Source organism: Nomascus leucogenys, chromosome 4, assembly GCF_006542625.1.
Source record: "Nomascus leucogenys isolate Asia chromosome 4, Asia_NLE_v1, whole genome shotgun sequence".
Lineage (NCBI taxonomy): Eukaryota > Metazoa > Chordata > Mammalia > Primates > Hylobatidae > Nomascus > Nomascus leucogenys.
In genome coordinates, this window is record NC_044384.1 from 67,143,974 (window position 1) to 67,163,900 (window position 19,927).

General features: G+C 40.2%; 1 protein-coding gene across 10 annotated transcripts in view; it reads left to right on the forward strand.

Moving 5' to 3' along the window:
* The window catches only part of PTPRM (protein tyrosine phosphatase receptor type M), an 835,156-nt gene that overhangs the window by 572,838 nt on the left and 242,391 nt on the right, over positions 1-19,927 (forward strand). The gene's annotated exons all lie outside the window — the stretch shown is intronic.

The window sequence follows — 19,927 nt, forward strand, 5'->3', positions numbered from 1 at the left end:
AAATACTCAGTTACTGAACTGGCTTTGATAACCCAGACACATCTATGACTCTGTGATTGTTAACATTTTTCATCATGTGGCATGGAAGGTTATGGGACAAAAATTTAGAGTAGATGGCTATGATTCTGTGTGAATATGCAAAGCATATCATGCCAGAATAACGTAAGCATCCTCTGTCTTCCCACACAGTGGCAGATAAAGCTCTGTAAAATCTTAGAAGCCACTTATTCACCAGGAAATGTTTAGTACTGCTTTCCAACATACTAAGACATTTGGTAATCACAAAGATATAAGAAGACTTTACTTTTTATTATAGTGAGGATGATGATGATGACAGATTTTATGGGGCCTGTGTTATATGTAGGCACCGTGCTAGGGAAGGTAATCAGCACGACATCCATTAGAAAGAGAACCCGCAAGAACAGCCCAACAGAAAAATGCAGTGCAGGAACAACTCGTATTAGAACAAATCACAGAGCAAGTGGTGTGGCTGGGCACCGTTGCTCATGCCTGTAATCCCCGCACTTTGGGAGGTGGAGGCAGGTGAACCATTTGATCACTTTAGCCCAGGAGTTCGAGACCAGCCTGGGCAACATGACAAAACCCTGTCTCTACAATAAATATAAAAATTTGCTGGGCGTGGTGGCACACACCTGTAGTCTCAGCTACTGGTGAGGCTGAGATGGGAGGATCACTTTGAGCTATGATCACTCCATGGCACTCCAGCCTGGGCAACAGGGCAAAACCCTGTCTCCAAAAACAAACAAACAAAGTTGTGTGTTACAAGAGCCAAGGGATAGTCTGGGGGAGAGAAAAACAGATATGGCCATAATAAGCGATCCTCACCTCCCATACTTGAAAACTATGTAGTGTCTTGTTTTGTGGAAACAAGCAAAAACTTGCTTAATAATAAAATCTTAGATTTATGTAAAAATCAATATAAAAATATAGATACTAAGAATTGATGGCATAAAGATTCCCAAATTGAGGGAATATGTGGATCTTGTCCTTTTCTCTGTTGTTTCAAAACAGTTATAGTCATACAGTGAGAGTGAATTCATGGATGGGAGAAGGTAAAAGTGGAGAGGTTGGTAGAGTGATGACTAGAAACTCTGATCTGGTCATGGAAGGAGGTTGACCTTGGACCTGAGACTGTTGATGGCCTTTGAGCAGGTAGTAACATGATCTAATTTTTAGGAATATAACTCTAACGTTAGGATTGGACACAGTGAGGAGGGGAGAGAGCTCGAATCAGGAAGACCAGTAGAATGAAGAGAAAGAGCAACTTTAGAAACAGGTAAGGGTTAAATTTTAGTAGCCATTTGGAGAGAGAAGGGACAATATAGAAAGAACTTAGAGTAGTTCCTGGTTTGAGCAAGTTAGTGGAGATATTTCTATTCACCAAAATGTGGAACATAGGAACTAGAAAATGGGGGGGGGCAGTAAAAATGGAGAGTTCAGCTTTGCACATTTTTTTTGTTTTTCTTTATTATGCTTTAAGTTCTGAGGTACATGTGCAGAACGAGCTGTTTGTTACACAGGTATACACGTGCCATGGTGGTTTGCTGTACCCATCATCCCATCACCTATATTAGGTATTTCTCCTAATGCTATCCCTCCCTTCCCCCCCTACCCCCTGACAGGCCGCAGGGTGTGATGTTCCCCTCCCTGTGTCCATGCATTGTTATTGTTCAACTCCCACATATGAGAACATGCAGTGTTTGCTTTTCTGTTCTTGTGATAGTTTGCTGAGAATGATGGTTTCCAGCTTCATCCATGTCCCTGCAAAGGACATGAACTCATCCTTTTTTATGGCTGCATAGTATTCCATGGTGCATATGTGCCACATTTTCTTTATCCAGTCTATTTTCTTTATCAATTGATGGACATTTAGGTTGGTTCCAAGTCTTTGCTATTGCGAATAGTGCCATGATAAACATATGTATACATGTATCTTTATGGTAGAATGATTTATAATCCTTTGGGTATATACCCAGTAATGGGATTGTTGGATCAAATAGTATTTGTAGTTCTAGGTCCTTGAGGAATCGCCACACTGTCTTCCACAATGGTTGAACTAATTTACCGTCCCACCAACAGTGGAAAAGTGTTCCTATTTCTCTACATCTTCTCAAGCATCTGTTGTTTCCTGACTTTTTTTTTCTTTCTTTTTTTTTTTTTTTGAGATGAAGTTGTTTGCTCTTTTTGCCCAGGCTGGAGTGCAATGGCATGATCTCAGCTCACCACAACCTCCCCCTCCCAGGTTCAAGCAATTATGCTGCCTCAGTAGCTGGAATTACAGGTGCACGCCACCATGCCTGGCTAATTTTTGTATTTTTAGTAGAGACAGGGTTTCTCCATGTTGGTCAGGCTGGTCTCAAACTCCCAATCTTGTGATCTACCTGCCTTGGCCTCCCAAAGTGCTGGGATTACAGGCGTGAGCCACCATGGCTGGCCTTCCCGACTTTTAATGATCGTTATTCTAACTGGCATAATATGGTATCTCATTGTGGTTTTCATTTGCATTTCTGTAATGACCAGTGATGATGAGCATTTTTTTATATGTTGGTTGGCTGCATAAACATCTTCTTTTGAGAAGTGTCTGTTCATATCCTTTGCCCATTTTTTGATGGAGTTGTTTTTTTTTCTTGTAAATTTGTTTAAGTTTTTTGTAGGTTCTGGATATTAGCCCTTTGTCAGATGGATAGATTGCAAAAATTTTCTCCCATTCTTGAGGCTGTCTGTTTGCTCTGATGATAGTTTCTTTTGTGGTGCAGAAGCTCTTTAGTTTAATTAGATCTCATTTGTCAATTTTGGCTTTTGTCACCATTGCTTTTGGTGTTTTAGACATGAAATCTTTGTCTATGCCTATGCTCTGAATGGTATTGCCTAGGTTTTCTTCTAGGATTTTTGTGGTTTTAGGTCTTATGTTTAAGTCTTTAATCCATCTTGAGTTGATTTTAGTATAAGGTGTAAGGAAGGGGTCCAGTTTCAGTTTTCTGCATATGGCTAGCTATTCCCAACACCACTTATTAAATAGGGAATCTTTTCCCCATTGCTGTTTTTGTCAGGTTTGGCAAAGATCAGATGGTTGTAGATGTGTGGTGTTATTTCTGAGGCCTCTGTTCTGTTCCGTTGGTCTATATATCTGTTTTGATACCAGTACCATACTGTTTTGGTTACTATAGCTTTGTAGTATAGTTTGAAGTCAGGTAGCATGATGCCTCCAGTTTTGTTCTTTTTACTTAGGATTATCTTGGCTATGTGGGCTCTTTTTGGTTCCATATGAAGTTTAAAGTAGTTTTTTCCAAGTCTGTGAAGAACATCAATGGTAGCTTGATGGAGATAGCATTGAATCGATAAGTTACTTTGGGCAGTCTGGCCATTTTCACAATCTTAATTCTTCCTATCCATGAGCATAGAATGTTTTTCCAGTTGTTTGTGTCCTCTCTTATTTCCTTGAGCAGTAGTTTGTAGTTCTCCTTGAAGAGGTCCTTCACATCTCTTGTAAGTTGTATTCCTAGGTATTTTATTCTCTCTACAGCAGTTGTGAATGGGAGTTCACTCATGATCTGGCTCTCTGTTTGTCTATTATTGGTGTATAGGAATGCTTGTTATTTTTGCATTGATTTTGTATCCTGAGACTTTGCTGAAGTTGCTTATCAGCTTAAGGAGATTTTGGGCTGAGATGATGGGGTTTTCTAAATATACAATCATGTCTTCTGCAAACAGAGACAATTTGACTTCCTCTCTTCCTATTTGAATACCCTTTATTTCTTTCTCTTGCCTGATTGTTCTGGCCAAAACTTCCAATACTATGTTGAATAGGAGTGAGTGAGAGAGGACATCCTTGTCTTGTGCCAGTTTTTAAAGGGAATGCTTCCAGCTTTTGCCCATTCACTATGATATTGGCTGTGGGTTTCTCATAAATAGCTCTTATTATTTTGGGTTATGTTCCACCGATACCTTGCTTATTCAGAGTTTTTAGCATGGAGGGCTGTTGAATTTTGTCGAAGACCTTTTCTGCATCTATTGAGATAATCATATGGTTTTTGTCATTGGTTCTGTTTATGTGGTGGATTACGTTTATTGGTTTGTGTATGTTGAACCAGCCTTGCATCCCAGGGATGAAACTGACTTCATTGTGGTGGATAAGCTTTTTAATGTGCTGCTGGATTCGGTTTGCCAGTATTTTATTGAGAATATTCACATCAAAATTCATCAAGGATATTGGCCTGAAATTTTCTTTTTTTGTTGTGTCTCTGCCAGGTTTTGGTATCAGGACGATATTGGCCTCATAAAATGAGTTAGGAATTATTGTCTCTTTTTCTATTGTTTGGAATAGTTCGAGAAGGAATGGTACCAGCTCCTCTTTGTACTTCTGGTAAAATTCAGCTGTGAATTCATCTGGTCCTGGACCTTTTTTGGTTGGTAGGCTATTAATTACTGCCTCAATTTCAGAACTTGTTATTGGTCTGTTCTGGGATTTGACTTCTTCCTGGTTTAGACTTGGGAGGGCGTATGTGTCCAGGAATTTATTCATTTCTTCTAGATTTTCTAGTTTATTTGCATAGAGGTGTTTATATTTTTCTCTGATGGTAATTTGTATTTCTGTGAGATCAGTGGTGATATCCCCTATATCTTTTTTTATTACACATCTATTTGATCTTCTTTCTTTTCTTCTTTATTAGTCTGGCTAGTGATCTATCTATTTTGTTGATCTTTTCAGAAAACCAGTTCCTGGATTTATTGATTTTTTTTGAAGGGTTTTTTGTGTCTGTATGTCCTTCAGTTGTGCTCTGATCATAGTTATCTCTTGTATTCTGCTAGCTTTTGAATTTGTTCTTACTTCTCTAGTTCTTTTCATTTTGATGTTAGGGTATCAATTTTCAATCTTTCCTGCTTTCTCTTGTGGGCCTTTAGTGCTATAAATTTCCCACTACACACTGCTTTAAATGTGTCCCAGAGATTCTGGTACGTTGTGTCTTCGTTCTCATTGGTTTCAAAGAACATCTTTATTTCTGCCTTCATTTCATTATTTACCCAGTAGTCATTCATGAGCAGGTTGTTCAGTTTCCATGTAGTTGTGCTGATTTGATTGAGTTTCTTAATCCTGAGTTCTAATTTGATTGCACTATGGTCTGAGAGACTGTTATGATTTCCATTCTTTTGCATCTGCTGAGGAGAGTTTTACTTCAAATTTTGTGGTCAATTTTAAAATAAGTGTGATGAAGTGAAGAGAAGAATGTATATTCTGTTGATTTGGGGTGGAGAGTTCCGTGGATGTCTCTTAGGTCCACTTTTTCCAGAGCTGAGTTCAAGTCCTGAATATCCTTGTTAATTTTCTGTCTCATTGATCTGTCTAATATTGACAGTGGGGTGTTAAAGTCTCCCACTATTATTATGTGGGAATCTAAGTCTCTTTGTAGGTCTCTAAGAACTTTATGAATCTGGATGCTCCTCTGTTGGGGACATTTATATTTAGGATAGTTAGCTCTTCTTGTTGCATTGATCCCTTCACCATTATGTAATGCCCTTCTTTGTCTCTTTTGATCTTTGTTGGTTTAAAGTCTGTTTTATCAGAGACTAGGATTGTAACTCCTGATTTTTTTTGCTTTCCATTTGCTTGGTAAATATTCTCCACCTGTTTATTTTGAGCCCTTTGCACATGAGATGGGTCTCCTGAATACAGCGCACTGGTGGGTCTTGACTCTTTGTCCAATTTGCCAGTCTGTGTCTTTTAATTGGGGCATTTAGCCCATTTACATTTAAGGTTAATATTGTTATATGTGAATTTGATCCTGTCATGATGATAGCTGGTTATTTTGCCCATTAGTTGATGTAATTTCTTCATAGTGTTGATGGTCTTTACAATTTGGTATGTTTTTGCAGTGACTGGTACCAGTTGTTCCTTTTCAGGTTTAGTGCTTCCTTCAGGAGCTCTTGTAAGGCAGGCCTAGTGGTGACAAAATCTCTCAGCATTTGCTTCTCTGTAAAGTATTTTATTTCTCCTTCACTTATGAAACTTAGTTTGGCAGGATATGAAATTCAGGGTTGAAAATTCTTTTCTTTAAGAATGTTGAATATTGGGCCCCACTCTCTTCTGACTTGTAGGGTTTCTGCAGAGATATTTACTGTTAGTCTGAGGGGCTTCCCTTGTGAGTTATCTGACCTTTCTCTCTGGCTGCCCTTAACATTTTTTCCTTCATTTCAACCTTGGTGAGTCTGACGATTATGTCTTGGGGTTGCTCTTCTTGAGGAGTATCTTTGTGGCGTTCTCTGTATTTCCTGAGATTGAATGTTGGCCTGTCTTGCTAGATTGAGGAATTTCTCCTGGATAATATCCTCAAGAGTGTTTTCCAACTTGGTTCCATTCTCCTCATCACTTTCAGGTACACCAATCAGACGACATAGATTTGGTCTTTTCACATAGTCCCATATTTCTTGGAGGCTTTGTTAGTTCCTTTTTATTCTTTTTTTTCTCTAATCTTGTCTTCTCACTTTATTTCATTAAGTTGATCTTCAGTCTCTGACGTCCTTTTTTCTGCTTGATCGATTCGGCTATTGACACTTGTGTACGCTTCACAAAGTTCTCGTGGTGTGTTTTTCAGCTCCATCAGGTCATTTACGTTCTTATCTAACCTGATTATTCTAGTTAGCAATTCGTCTAACCTTTTCTCGAGGTTCTTAGCTTCCTTGCATTGGATTAGAGCATGCTTCTTTAGCTCGGAGGAGTTTGTTATTACCCACCTTGTGAAGCCTACTTCTGTCAATTAATCAACTCATTCTCCAGTCAATTTTTTTCCCTTGCTGATGAGGAATTATGATCCTTTGGAGGAGAAGAGGCATTCTGGCTTTGGAATTTTCAGGCTTTTTGTGCTGGTTTCTCCCCATCTTTATGGATTTATCTACCTTTGGTCTTTAATGTTGGTGACCAGATGGGGTCTTTGAGTGGACGTGCTATTCCTTTCTGTTTGTTAGTTTTCCTTCTAACTTTCTGGCCCCTCTGTTGCAGGTCTGCTGTAGTTTTCTGGAGGTCTACTCCAGACCTTGTTTGCCTGGGTATCACCAGTGGAGGCAGCAGACCAGCAAAGATTGCTGCCTGTTCCTTCCTCTGGAAGCTTCATACCAGAGGGGCAACCACCAGATGCCACTCAGAGCTCTCCTGTATGAGGTGTCTGTCGGCCCCTACTGGGAGGTGTCTCCTAGTCAGGATACATGGGGGTCAGAGACCCACTTGAGGAGGCACTCTGTCCCTTATCAGAGCTTGAACACTGTGTTGGTAGATCTGCTGTTCTGTTTAGAGCTGCCAGGTAGGGACGTTTAAGTCTGCTGAAGCTGCACCTGCAGCTGCCCTTTCCCCCAGGTACTTTGTCCCAGGGAGGTGGGGGTTTTATCTACAAGTCTCTGACTGGGGCTGCTGCCTTTTTTTCAGAGATGCCCTGCTCAGGAAGGAGAAATCTGGCAGTCTGGCCACAGTGTCCTTGCTGAGCTGCAGTGGACTCCACCCAGTTCAAACTTCTTGGTGGCTTTGTTTACACTATGAGGGGAAAACCGCCTACTCAAGCCTCAGCAATGGCAGGCGCCCCTCCCCCCACCAAGCTGGGGCATCCCAGGTCAATCTCAGACTACTGCTGTGCTGGCTGCAAGAATTTCAAGCCAATGGATCTAAGTTTGCTGGGCTCCATGAGGGTGGGACCCGCTGAGCCAGACCACTTGGTTCCCTGGTTTTAGCACCCCTTTCCAGAGGAGTGAACGATTCTGTCTCACTGGCGTTCCAGGAGCCACTGGGGTATGGGAAAAAAAAAAACTCCTGCAGCTAGTTTGGTGTCTGCGCAAACAGCCATCTTGTTTTGTGCTTGAAACCTAGGGCCCTGGTGGGGTTAGGTGCCGGAGGGGATCTCCTGGTCTGTGGGTTGTGAAGACCGTGGGAAAAGTGCAGTATCTGAGCTGGAGTGCAGGGTTCCTCAGGCTCAGTCCCTCATGGCTTCCCTTGGGTAGGGGAGGAAATTCCCCAACCCCTTGCACTTCCTGGGTGAGATGACACCCCACCCTGCTTCGGCTTGCCCTCCATGGGCTGCACCCACTGTTCAACCAGTCCCAGTTTGATGAACCATGTACCTCAGTTGGAAATGCAGAAATCACCTACCTTCTGCGTTGATCTCGCTGGGAGCTGCAGACCGGAGCTGTTCCTATTGGGCCAGCTTGCCAGCAATCCAAGCTTTGCACATTTTAAGTTCAGTACTCCTTTAAAATTAAGTGGAGATGTTCACTGGGAGGTTGAATATGCTGCTGTGGATTAGAAATAATAATTTCCATTGTCTGAAAGTCATCAACATTTCTGGAGCTGAAGCCATAGGTTTGGAGGAGGCTCCTCAGAGTTTTTGTAGAGTGAGAAGAAGGAATATCAAGGATGAAGGTAAAACCGTTGGCAACAGCAATATTTCAGGGCAAGTTAATATCCCAGTATAGATACATGCATCTACTCCTTTTCTGAGTCTCCCTCCATTTATGGTTATGTTCTAGTCAAGCCCCAGGACAAACTGTTGCTCTGTCACAGCTGTGTGCATCCCTGGTCTTCGGTCCCCATCATTACAACCGTTTTTCCCCACTTGTCATGTGCCCTTTGTCTCTTTTTCTACCCATAATGTGATTCCTATCTTTATTTTTCATTCATTATTTATTTTCATTCCATTCCTCCCTACCCCTCTTTTCTTTACCCTTCTTTACCTATTTATCTCTTTATTTCCTTTTTCCCTCCATATTTCCCATATTTCCTTTTTTCTTCCTCTTTTTCTTATGCCTCACCTCTCTTTTTCTTTTTTTTTTTTTTGAGATGGAGTCTCTGTTGCCAGGCTGGAGTGCAATGGCGTGATCTGAGCTCACTGCAACCTCTGCCTCCCGGGTTCAAGCGATTCTTCTGTCTCAGCCTCCCAAGTAGCTGGGACTATAGGTGCACACCACCACGCCCAGCTAATTTTTGTATTTTTAGTAGAGACGGGGTTTCACCATGTTGGCCAGGATGGTCTTGATCCCCTGACCTCGTGATCCCCCTGCCTCAGCCTCCCAAAGTGCTAGGATTACAGGCATGAGCCACTGCACCCGGCCTTTCCTGGATGTTCTTCGTCCATTCCCCACTTCAATGTTTGTGTAGATAGCTTATTTTTGGCACCAGTCATTTGTACTTTTTAAAAACATATGACCCAGTATAAGTCCTAAGCAACAATAGGCCCTTCCATGCCTGGACATCCAAACTAAACATTTTGAAGAGGTTTATTTTAAATTCTTGGAATACGGTGGATATACTTTCTCACCTGGCAAGTTCTCTGTGAGGAATAGCCTGCAACTACTAATCCAGTTGCTCTTGTGACTCTAGCTAAATGTCAACTAATCCTCCAAGGATCTATTTCTGCAATATTAATTCATTCTTCTACCTGGGTCTCTCAGGCAGTCACTGAGGTTATGTTATAAATTATGCATTGAAGAGATGCCTTTGGTAACACATGGCCTTGATACAACTTTAGACTAAATGCCAATAAGTCATGTCAGATTTACATGATTATTTACTAGATAATAATCTTAAAAGGGTTGTCTTCACAGTATGTGCCACTTTGGGATTTGCTTTTTCTGAAAAATAGAGTATGTTCTCTGTCAGACAAATTAGCCAATATACCGTGCTCAGAAATACAAAACTTGCTGTTATCTTTAGACTTGAGCAGTCTTGTACAAGCTATCATATTCTGTAAAAATTCTTAAAACGTCTAATTGTCCAGGTTTTCTTTACCAAATTTCAAGTCTAAATTTGAAAGGTAGTGTTTTTAAGCAGAAAAGTTAAAGTATAACATTAATCATAGATAAATTGTCGGGGTGTTATTGATAGGTAATCACCACATTGTTTGGTTAGAAGAACACTGAATTTAGATGTGGAATTCCTAGATCTGTATTTTAACTGACTTTGTGATTCTGAACTTCTCTGGGCCCTGGTTTCCTCTTTCGTAAGTTGAGAAAACTCAACTAGATGATCTCTGAAGACCTTCTCAATTCCAAAATGTCAGATTTCCTAGTAGGTAGTAGCCAATGGTAACACTACTATGCATTTACTATTCTAGAAGTACCGCATGTGTTTTATTAGTGTGTTTCCCTACTTAAACCTCTGCAGCAGCTCTTCCCCAGGCTCTCTCAGTTCAGTTCAAGCCCAGAGGTGATGGCTGATGAGTAGTTTATCTTCCAGCCACATGTTTTCGACCTTCACACAGGAGGTCCTCAATTAAAAGGGAAGCCATGGGGAAATGGAAAAAGGAATGAGAGACAGGGAAGGAAAGGAACTGCCTCAGGTGTGGATTTCAATATATTATTAGTTGTTACTGTCAGTTAGAAGCAAATGCTGTGAAACTTTGCACTCATTCCTGTGTGGACTGGTTAGCCTATGTTTCCTCTACTGCAGTATTCTGAGTCGCCCACCTCAAATATATGCTGTTGGTCATAAAGACAGACTGAGCCCAAGAGACAGTGTGGGTGAAACAAATTCATTCATTCCTTCTAGGAATAAAATGAGAAGTCTGTCCTGCAGAGGATGAGCCAGCCGCCATCGTCTGTACTTCTCACATGCCAGGCCAGCTTGCCTGCTAGCTTGGGAGCAGGAGGACAGCAAATTCAAACACTGGATAATTGCTTGACATTTTATTGGGAGGCGTTGTCAATTATTAGCTAAGATTGTTTTGTCTTCTGAAGAATTGGCCCTCTATAAAAAATAGTTGTGGAAGGTGGGCTTTTAACAGAAAATGTAAAGTCTGTTCAGTTCATACTAATGCATGGAATTATTTAATGTATAGGCAATAATGACAAAAAACTGACATGACCATCGGCTTTATTTTAGGATGTTTTACAAACCCATCACAAAGCAACAACTAGTTTTTTGTTCATGTATATTAATTCATTTGGCCTTTACCTGGACTAATATCATCTGAAACCTTCTTTTCTTTAAAACATTTTATGAAATGTATACACTTATTTTTACTTTATTATGTAAGCAAAGCAATTTTGTATTTTCCTTCCTCCAAATTATGTGTTCCTTTAAAGATTTGGCATTTTGATGCACCAAACGTTAAGAAAGGGTATGAGATAAATATCTACAAAATAAATGTTTCATACAGAACCACGGAGCAATGTACTCTCAAAATTAATATAAAATAACTTGAATAGGACATATTTATTTTTTACCAGGTTTCATCCATGTATAATTAGATATATTTGTATAAATGAAAATACCTGCATTTTTAACATTTTTCATAAGGAATAATTTATCTCAATAACATGTTTGACAGAACTTAGTATATAAGAACTATCAATTTTACCGTGATTAATTATATTTACTATTGTTTCTAAAATAGCTATAGATCTTTCAGGAATTTGAGAACATTTGTATTAATTATAGTAATATTCCTGTCTCAGCCACTGTGGTACATACAAATCACAGAAGTTGCAGCTATTGAAAATAATTAAAGAGTTAGGCATTCTGGGGCAAAATAGCAAGTGGTAGCTATTATATTACATAAATACCTGTTATAGGTAAATATAACTATTTTAATTCTGAAACACACTATACCTCCATCTCCTTTCCATAACACATTTAAACAGATGTACATTTTGCAAATGCAGCATGTTATCAAATATTTGGCACCCATTCTATTATATTTAAACAATACTAGCACGACCAAGAAAAATCACAATAAAAATGGGAAGTTTTTCTGAAGACAACATGAAACAAAAAAGATAAGAGGGAAAATTTGATGAAAGCCCCATTTTCAAAGAGATGCCTGCAGCATGCAGCCGGAAGCAAGCTGACATTAACTATAGTTCCCCTGGCCTATCTATTTACATATGAGGTAGTTTCTTTCCGCTATAAGTAAGTGTGACTTCTATGTGGAAAATAGCTTAGGTCTGGATGCATTATTCAAAGTTTCACTTCAAAATCACCTTTCCTGAGACTACACTGAGAAAGTCACACATAGATATTTCTTTGTGACAATTATTTAAAATATGTGGCTCTAATATGCAGTCCTATAAGTATGAACCAGATGCTGAGATCTTACCTAGCACATACTTTGGCATGCTTGGAACAGGCCATATGTACACACAAACATGTATGGATGTTTTATCTCGTCTATCAATTAGCTGCCGTCCTTCAGGTTTCCAGATAATTGAATAGGGTTGAGATACAAGGGTAAGTTGAATAAATTGACCTTTGTAAAGGCCTCTTCTGACCTGGACTTTATATGGTTACTGTAACAGTTCCTAAAGTAACTCCTATTTCTTGACTCCTAATGGGACCTCTTTATAAAAAAGATTTCATTTAAAAAAAGAGTGTGGGGAACATAGCTACCAATTTTTCATCTTATAGGAGGAAAGTGTCAGAGAATGATAAGAAGCATGGCTTTAGAATCTGATGAACCTGGTTTTACACCCCAGCTCTTTACTTTGTGGCACTGTAAATTTAAATGAGTTACTTAACATCTCTGGACTATTTTGCACATGTGAGATGTGACGATGATGATAATGTGTACTGCATAGGGGATGCAGTAAAAATTAGATGATATATGTACATAGTTGGTCTTTGATAAATAATAGCTTAAGAACCCAGCAGTTGGAGAACTTGTCCCAGGGCACATAGGTAGTCCGTGGGAGGGCCTAGTTCTAAGTCAGTGCGTCTGACTCTTAACTGCCCTGCTACCCTGGCTCAGGCAAGTAAAACTCAAACACGCACCTTGCTCTGTAGAGCTCAGGTACTCTTTATAATTAGCTGACAACACTGCACAGTCATCAGCTTGTTGCAGTTTACCATTGCTTTAAGTCGATAAATATTTGAAATTCTGCCAGCTCGTCTTATTCTTTTCTTTGAGCCATCATTGCAGAATAGCTAAATAAATGCTTTTTTCATATCCTCCTTTACAGAAGCATTTTTAGAATTGTTTTGAATAGCTGTATTTTGTGTCATTCGTTGATTCCTGAGTTTACTTCTGGTAACTCTCAATGGCGAGGATGCTGTATCCTCTTCTCTGGTTTACCGAACAAGAGGAACTTGTTAAGTTTTAGAGGAAGCCATAAAGCAGGGGAGCATTAGCTGCACCTTTCTTCCTCAGAGACAAATGCTGGGGTCTTCCGTGGTGAAAGTGGAGACCCTGGGGACAACTGCCTTGTGCCCACACCTTGGTTCTGTGGCTTACTGGCTGTGTGACCTTAGACAAGCCACCTAGCTTGGTGTCCCTCAGTTTCCCCAGCTATTCCAAGGGTATAATAATAGTTCTTACATCATAAAATGTTATGACAAGAAAACAAGTTAATACCTTTAAAGTGCTGGCCCCAGTAAATATTAACTCTATTGATCATATGCATTATACACCAGTATACAAGCTGTAGCTGCCTCTCTAGTTTCAATGTTCATGGCTTGCGTGCCTCAAAGTCTTTGTGTCCAGACATGGGAGAAGACCAAGGATCAGAGCTGTCTCCCCTTGAGAGGGGGTCCTCTCTCCTTTTCTCATGGAGAGTACCATTTCTTTGTACCCAAGGAGACACATGGAATGGGTCTTTAATTATGAAGCTAGCTAGGAACACAGCTACCTGGAATGAGACAGCTCATTTTCTCCTTACCTTAAGGCCATGCCTTGGTGAAGGTGCCAAAGCTGATAGCACAAAGTAAAATCATTCTTCAGCCATGCTCAGCCATTAGTATTCCTTATGCCCAGGCTCCTACGCAGTCAAGTGGAGGGCTGGATTATACAAAAAATTGTTCTCTGCAGATAAGTAAACCAAAGGTCCTGGGGCATCAATACTACCATGCTTGGGGAACGTCCTCTAAGCCCCAAATGCGTCTGAGTGGGCATGGCATTGGCATTAAATGCAAATACTTTGGGTATTAAAACCTTCCAGACCCAGACCCAGCAAGGTGCCAAGTGGTCTGCCACCTGGAGTGGGAACAGAAGGACAGCATCACTGTCTTTGGTGTGCATAAAGGCCTTGTCATGTATCTGTATGGACTCCCTGAGCCTCTCTCCAGTGCTGCTTGTTCACCTTCCACAATTGCAGGAGGTCGAAGGCCCTGTGGCCAGGCACCAGCCCTGAACTTGCACCACATTCAGCAGGGCTGAATTCTCACCAGCCATCTCAGGGCACAGTTTTCCTACTGATTCCTCATTTGAACGCCTCATTTTTAACCTCTCTCTATTAGCATAGCTTATTAAAACTGGTTCTATCTGTGTCTGTTAATTCTAAACTCAAGCCCTAGAGTTCATAAAAAGGTATTGAGAGAGGGCTGCATAATTACTACTAAAATTGATCATTATTCACATTTGATGTCTCGAGATGGAGTGTGTTGACATCCCCAGTCCCACCCAAGCGCTTCATGATCTTTACTGGGTGTGTGTCTTGATTCATGTTGATGTGACTTCACTTTCTAGTTCATAAGAGTGTTAAAAACTGAGTATGTTTTTCTTTGGATGATTGTTAAAACCTGTATCTTGGTTATTGAATCCAGGAATTCAAACCCAATAATAATACTTTTCCAACTCTTTCCAGTTTTGTTTTATATTAATAAGTAAAACAATGAAGAGTATAAGGGAAGAAATATATGCATTAAGAAAAAAATAGTCCAATTTCTAACCTGGCTTATTTGGGCAGTGTATTAGTCCGTTTTTGTGTTACTATAAATGAATACCCGAGAGTGGGTAATTTATAAAGAAAAGAGGTTTAATTGGCTTATGGTTCTGCAGGCTTTACAAGCATGGTGCCAGCATCTGTTCAGCTTCTGGTGGGGCCTCAGGAAGCTTCCAATCATGGAGGAAGGCAAAGCACAAGCAGGCATGTCCCATGGCAAGAGCAGGAGCACAAGAGCAAGCAGGAGGGTGTCCCAGACTTTGAAACAACCACATTTCACGTGAACTGAAACTCACTTACCACCAAAGGGATGGTGCTAAACCATTCAAAAGGGATCCATCCCTATCATTCAGACACCTCCCACCCAGCCCCACCTCCATTGTTGGAAATCACATTTCAACATGAGATCTGGGGGACAAAGATCCTGCAAACCATGTCAAGCAAGATTCGGACCCCTCTTCTTCTAACGTAAATCTAAATTTCTTTTTAACAGGGAAATCGGTTACCTCTGGAATCTTTAATTTAGATTCATTTATAGAAAATTACATAAAATTAATTTTTAAGAAGGATACAGAGGAGCCACTGTGTTGATTGAGAGAGGAGTATTTTGGACGGATCTCAGCATTACAAGATGTAGTATTATATTAAGTACTATATTTTCTTGAATAGTAATATAAATTTTGCCTGGTATCCTTACAGAGTGTGCTTTTTAAAGTGAATAAAGCTTCACTGGATCCCCTGGAAGATGTTCTTATCGTTGTTATATTCATATGTGCCATTTGCTTATGGCACTGCTGTGGTGGAACTAAAGTGAAACTATTTTTATGAGTTTTACTGCAAGTAAAAATGGATTCATTTATTAAATTCCAACATACTATTTCTTTGTAAAAACAAAACAAAATTTGACAAAACTGTAGTCCGTGTTATCGTGTCTAAAGATGGCCCAGTGTTCATTCCGGTGTTTATTATGTTTCGTGATGACTTAGGCAGCACCTGCCTGAGTACCAGAATTCCAATTTGGACACCTGGGATTTAGTGCTTTCCTTACTGTGTCCCTCCTGACAGTGCCAACAGTACACTCTCCCTGCATTCACACTCCTGAATGATTTGGGTACCATATGTCTTTTCTGTTAGATCCTTTTTAATCATCTTCAACATCCTATTCTTACATCTAGTCTAGTGTTTTCCATAGGAGACATGGAGTATACCGTCAGTAAAGAAAAATACGCTTCTTTCATGCAAGCCCTTTAGTGCAGCACTGGACTTTGAATAGCTTTGCTTTTTTTAAAAAAAATTTCAGGGATGTAAGTTTCATAATATTATAAGATATTTTATTAATTTTCTGTAGTGTAGATATGGACAGATTCCCTACATGTAATAGTATGAATTTGTTAAAGTTTGAATAATAATTATTTGAATTAAAAATTTAATATATTAAAATAGTTGAAATCAATAGGAGTACATTTAAATTCAGATACAGCTTAATTCAAAAGAAAAATGGGCTCATCACTATCATTTATTTAAGTGATCATTTATTTTTAAGCCACCTTTGAAATATTTTTTATAAATCATGTATTCCATTGCATTTTTATAACCAACATCAATTTAGATTAACAAGTCCTTTGTTCAAAAAAATGAATAAGCCTCCTTAAGATGAAATTTTTTTAAGGGAAGTCAGGGAGAACTTTATTCTTTTTATGTATTTTCTATTTAATTATTTATTGGAGATAGGGACTTGCTCTGTTACCCAGGCTGGAGCACAGTGACACAAGCTCGCTGCAGCCTCAAACTCCTGGGCCCAAGCGATCCCCCATCTCAGCCTCCCAAGTAGCTAGGACTACAGACATGTGCCACCATGCCCAGATAATTTTGGGGGTTTTTTGTTGTTGTTATAGAGACAGGGTCTTGCCATGCTGCCCAGGCTGATCTTGAACTCAGGGCCTCAAGTGATCCTCCTACGTAAGCCTCCCAAAGTTCTGGGATTACAGGCACTGAACCACAATGCCTAGCCAGGATGAATTCTTCTTATACTGTGGGCATCTTAAGTTAAAATATCTAGTTTTTCAAGTCTTCTATTCAGTGGTTTTATAATAGAAATATCTAGACTTCCATCTTCAGTGGCTAGGCTGCAGCCTAGTAATTTATTCAGGACTTCGCATTTCCAGGCAGCTCTTCTCCCTGTTAGCTCTCTCACTGCATCATTGTATGGTATTATTCCTCCAAGGGTGTTTGATAAGCATCTGTGATAAACATTGATTCATTGTTCCCATTGCCAGAAAGCAAGCATTAATTAATAAGAACAAATTCAGGAAAAGGCCGTAGTTTAAGTGCCTAGTTATTGGGAGCTATCAAAATGTTCTTTGTTCTTTATCCTTTTACCTGATTTGTATAAAAGCCTGAGTTGTGGGTTTGGAGTCAGTAGTCAGAATTTGAAGAAATTGGCCACTCTCTAAAGATATGTTCAGCTATCAATGACTAATTCTTAGGTTTAACTTTTATTAAAAAGGAAAGGAAGAAAATCTCAGAAATATATTAAGATCTTCAAAATGAAGAGGTGACATAGCATTCACTGAAAATATTAACTTGGAAGCTGTCATGCAGGAGTGGTGTTGGCTCCTTAGGGGACACTTGGGGATGCCTGAGGGTGTCTTTGCTGAGAATTACCTAATTGTAATTGCATCTGTTGGTTGCAGTTTTGTAGTCACAATTGTCAAGATTTTTCTTTAATAATTTGTCAGGCTAAGGTTGACTCTGAGTTCAGATCCTAAAGGTCATAGAAGGGTTAAAATCATAACTGCCTAGGGGGGCCAGTAGAGTTCACCTGAGTACGGATGAGCTCCTGGTGCAGAGAGTGTAGTGAGAAGGCACCCACTATCCAGCTTCAGGCAAGTATATTACAGTGTCACAAATCTTCCCGTCTCCCCCGAGGGAAGGGAGAAATCTTGATTTCTTTATTAAGTATTCTAATTTTTTGGTTGGCAATGAATCATTTTTTAAAGTATGTGTTGGCCACATAAAATAGATATCCAGTCACCCGCGTGTGATTCTTAATTGTATTTTTAAGATAAATCAAGCAGGAGACATGTAAATGACCAGATTATAAAAATCTTCTATCACTTACATGTCTCTGGCTACACATGTCTTATAACAACCAGGAAAGGACAATGGATCATTTCCTGATTGTGCCACCCCTTTACCCACGTGCTCATCCATACCCTGTGATTCATTCAAATGGCACCACTGGCCTGCATCCTACTTCGTGATAGCTGGTTCCTGCTCAGAAATCCAAGAGAACTTAGGCATCAGTTATTTTGTAGGTGATATGGCCAGATGGTTTGGAGTAAGTGCGCCTCCCATTTCTAATTAGAGCTCATCCCTGTGTTCTGCACTTGGAATTGCTGTTGACTCCTGTATTTCTCGCTAATCCAAGCTAGCAGTCCTCTGGACTCTTGATGAGCCTCATAAGACTACAGTTAAGTTTTGTGGGGTTTTTTTTTTTTTTTACAGAGTTTCACTCTTGTTGCCCAAGCTGGAGCACAATGGCGCCATCTCGGCCCACTACAACCTCTGCCTCCTGGGTTCAAGCAATTCTCCTGCCTCAGCCTCCCGAGTAGCTAGGATTACAGGCGCATGCCACCACGCCCAGCTAATTTTTTACATTTTTAGTACAATCAGGGTTTCATCATGTTAGCCAGGCTGGCCTTGAACTCCTGACCTCAGGTGATCCACCCACATTGGCTTCCCTAAGTGCTGGGATTACGGGCATGAGCCACCGTGCCTGGCCTACAGTTAAATTTTGTAAATTCTGTTTACATGAATGGTCTTTCTGGTCTTTGAAAACAACTCTACCAGTGTAGGAAAGAGGAATGGGTGGCCCTGGCTATGCCCACTTCTGCGGATGGTTCCCAGGAGGGAAGCCAGCCCACCCAAGCATGGCTCCTCACCCTGAGTGCTGAGTGCTGGGGACCACCTGCTACCTGCTCAGCCCAGGTGACTAAGGCCGGAGACCCGGAGATCGTGTAAGAAAAGGGCTGTTGCTAACATGTGGCTGATTATTTCTTTATGTACCCTTTTATGCTGGTTTTGAGGATAAGATTTATCTGAGAATAAGGACATAGTATATTTCCCTATGTATCCATTCCTCTCTCCACCCCATACACACATCTTTACATGTGTTTCAGGAGCGGGGGAGGGAATACAAATTTAAACAATCTCCAGGACCCTGAAGTTTCTGAACTGCTAAGTGTCCAATCCACAGCCTGGCGAGCTGATGTGGTCTTGGCATCAGGCTGCAGTTGTAAAAATGCTCTCCTGCTTCTCCAGAACAAATACTGGAGCCCTTAGGGCACATCTAACACAGCCAGCCATCAGCTACACACCTGCCCTCAGCCAGCTCTATCGCCTTCCTGCAACCAGTGTCCACACGCCCCATGGTCCCCACCACAGCTGGCTCCCAAGGGCTGAGCCAATCCAGTTTCACTCCTTGGCAAGCAATTGCTCAAGTGCCTGAGCTGAACAGGCTTAGCTTCAGGATCAATTTAATTTTCTGCTGTCCTAATTGCTGTGCTGGTGCCTGGACTTAAACAACCTATCCATTTGAATCTCCAAACAATTTCTAACTCATGTTCCAAAACTTTTTCCTAACTTCTAAAATTGTGATTTTTTTTTAACCTGGAACTTTCAGGATTCTAGCCTGATTCTCTAAATTTTGCCTGACTCTAGATTAAGTCTAGCTTGTTGAATGTTCCTTCAAGAAACACACTCGCCATTCCTCAGCTTGCGAGTGGTGAGGTCCAGTCTCTTTCACCGTATAATTAGCTGGAAGTGTCCCCTGCCCTCCTTAGCCAATACCCAGGTTGTTAGCCATGTCTCTCAGGGGAAGTCTGCCAAGCACAGAGGACAATATTTTACCAAAGGAACACAGCATAAATAAATGGTTCTTATCCTATGTACCTTTTTCACTTTTATGATCAACACTGATATAAAGAACAACAACAGCATTAAAATTTAACTGAAATTATGAGTACCTAAGTAAAATGATAATTCATTATATGAAGAGGGTGGTTGATTAATGAGCACCATTAACAAGTTCACAGTTTCAATGGTCAAAATTACAAATTTGATTATGTGCAGTATAACATGCTCCATTGATTTTCAAGTACTTTTTCCTAACACCAACAATTATTTAAATACCATGTGTTCTATGACTTACACAATTTTGAGTTCTCAAAAACATCTTTAATTACTATCCTGACCACTGTGTTAACTTTAGCACTTT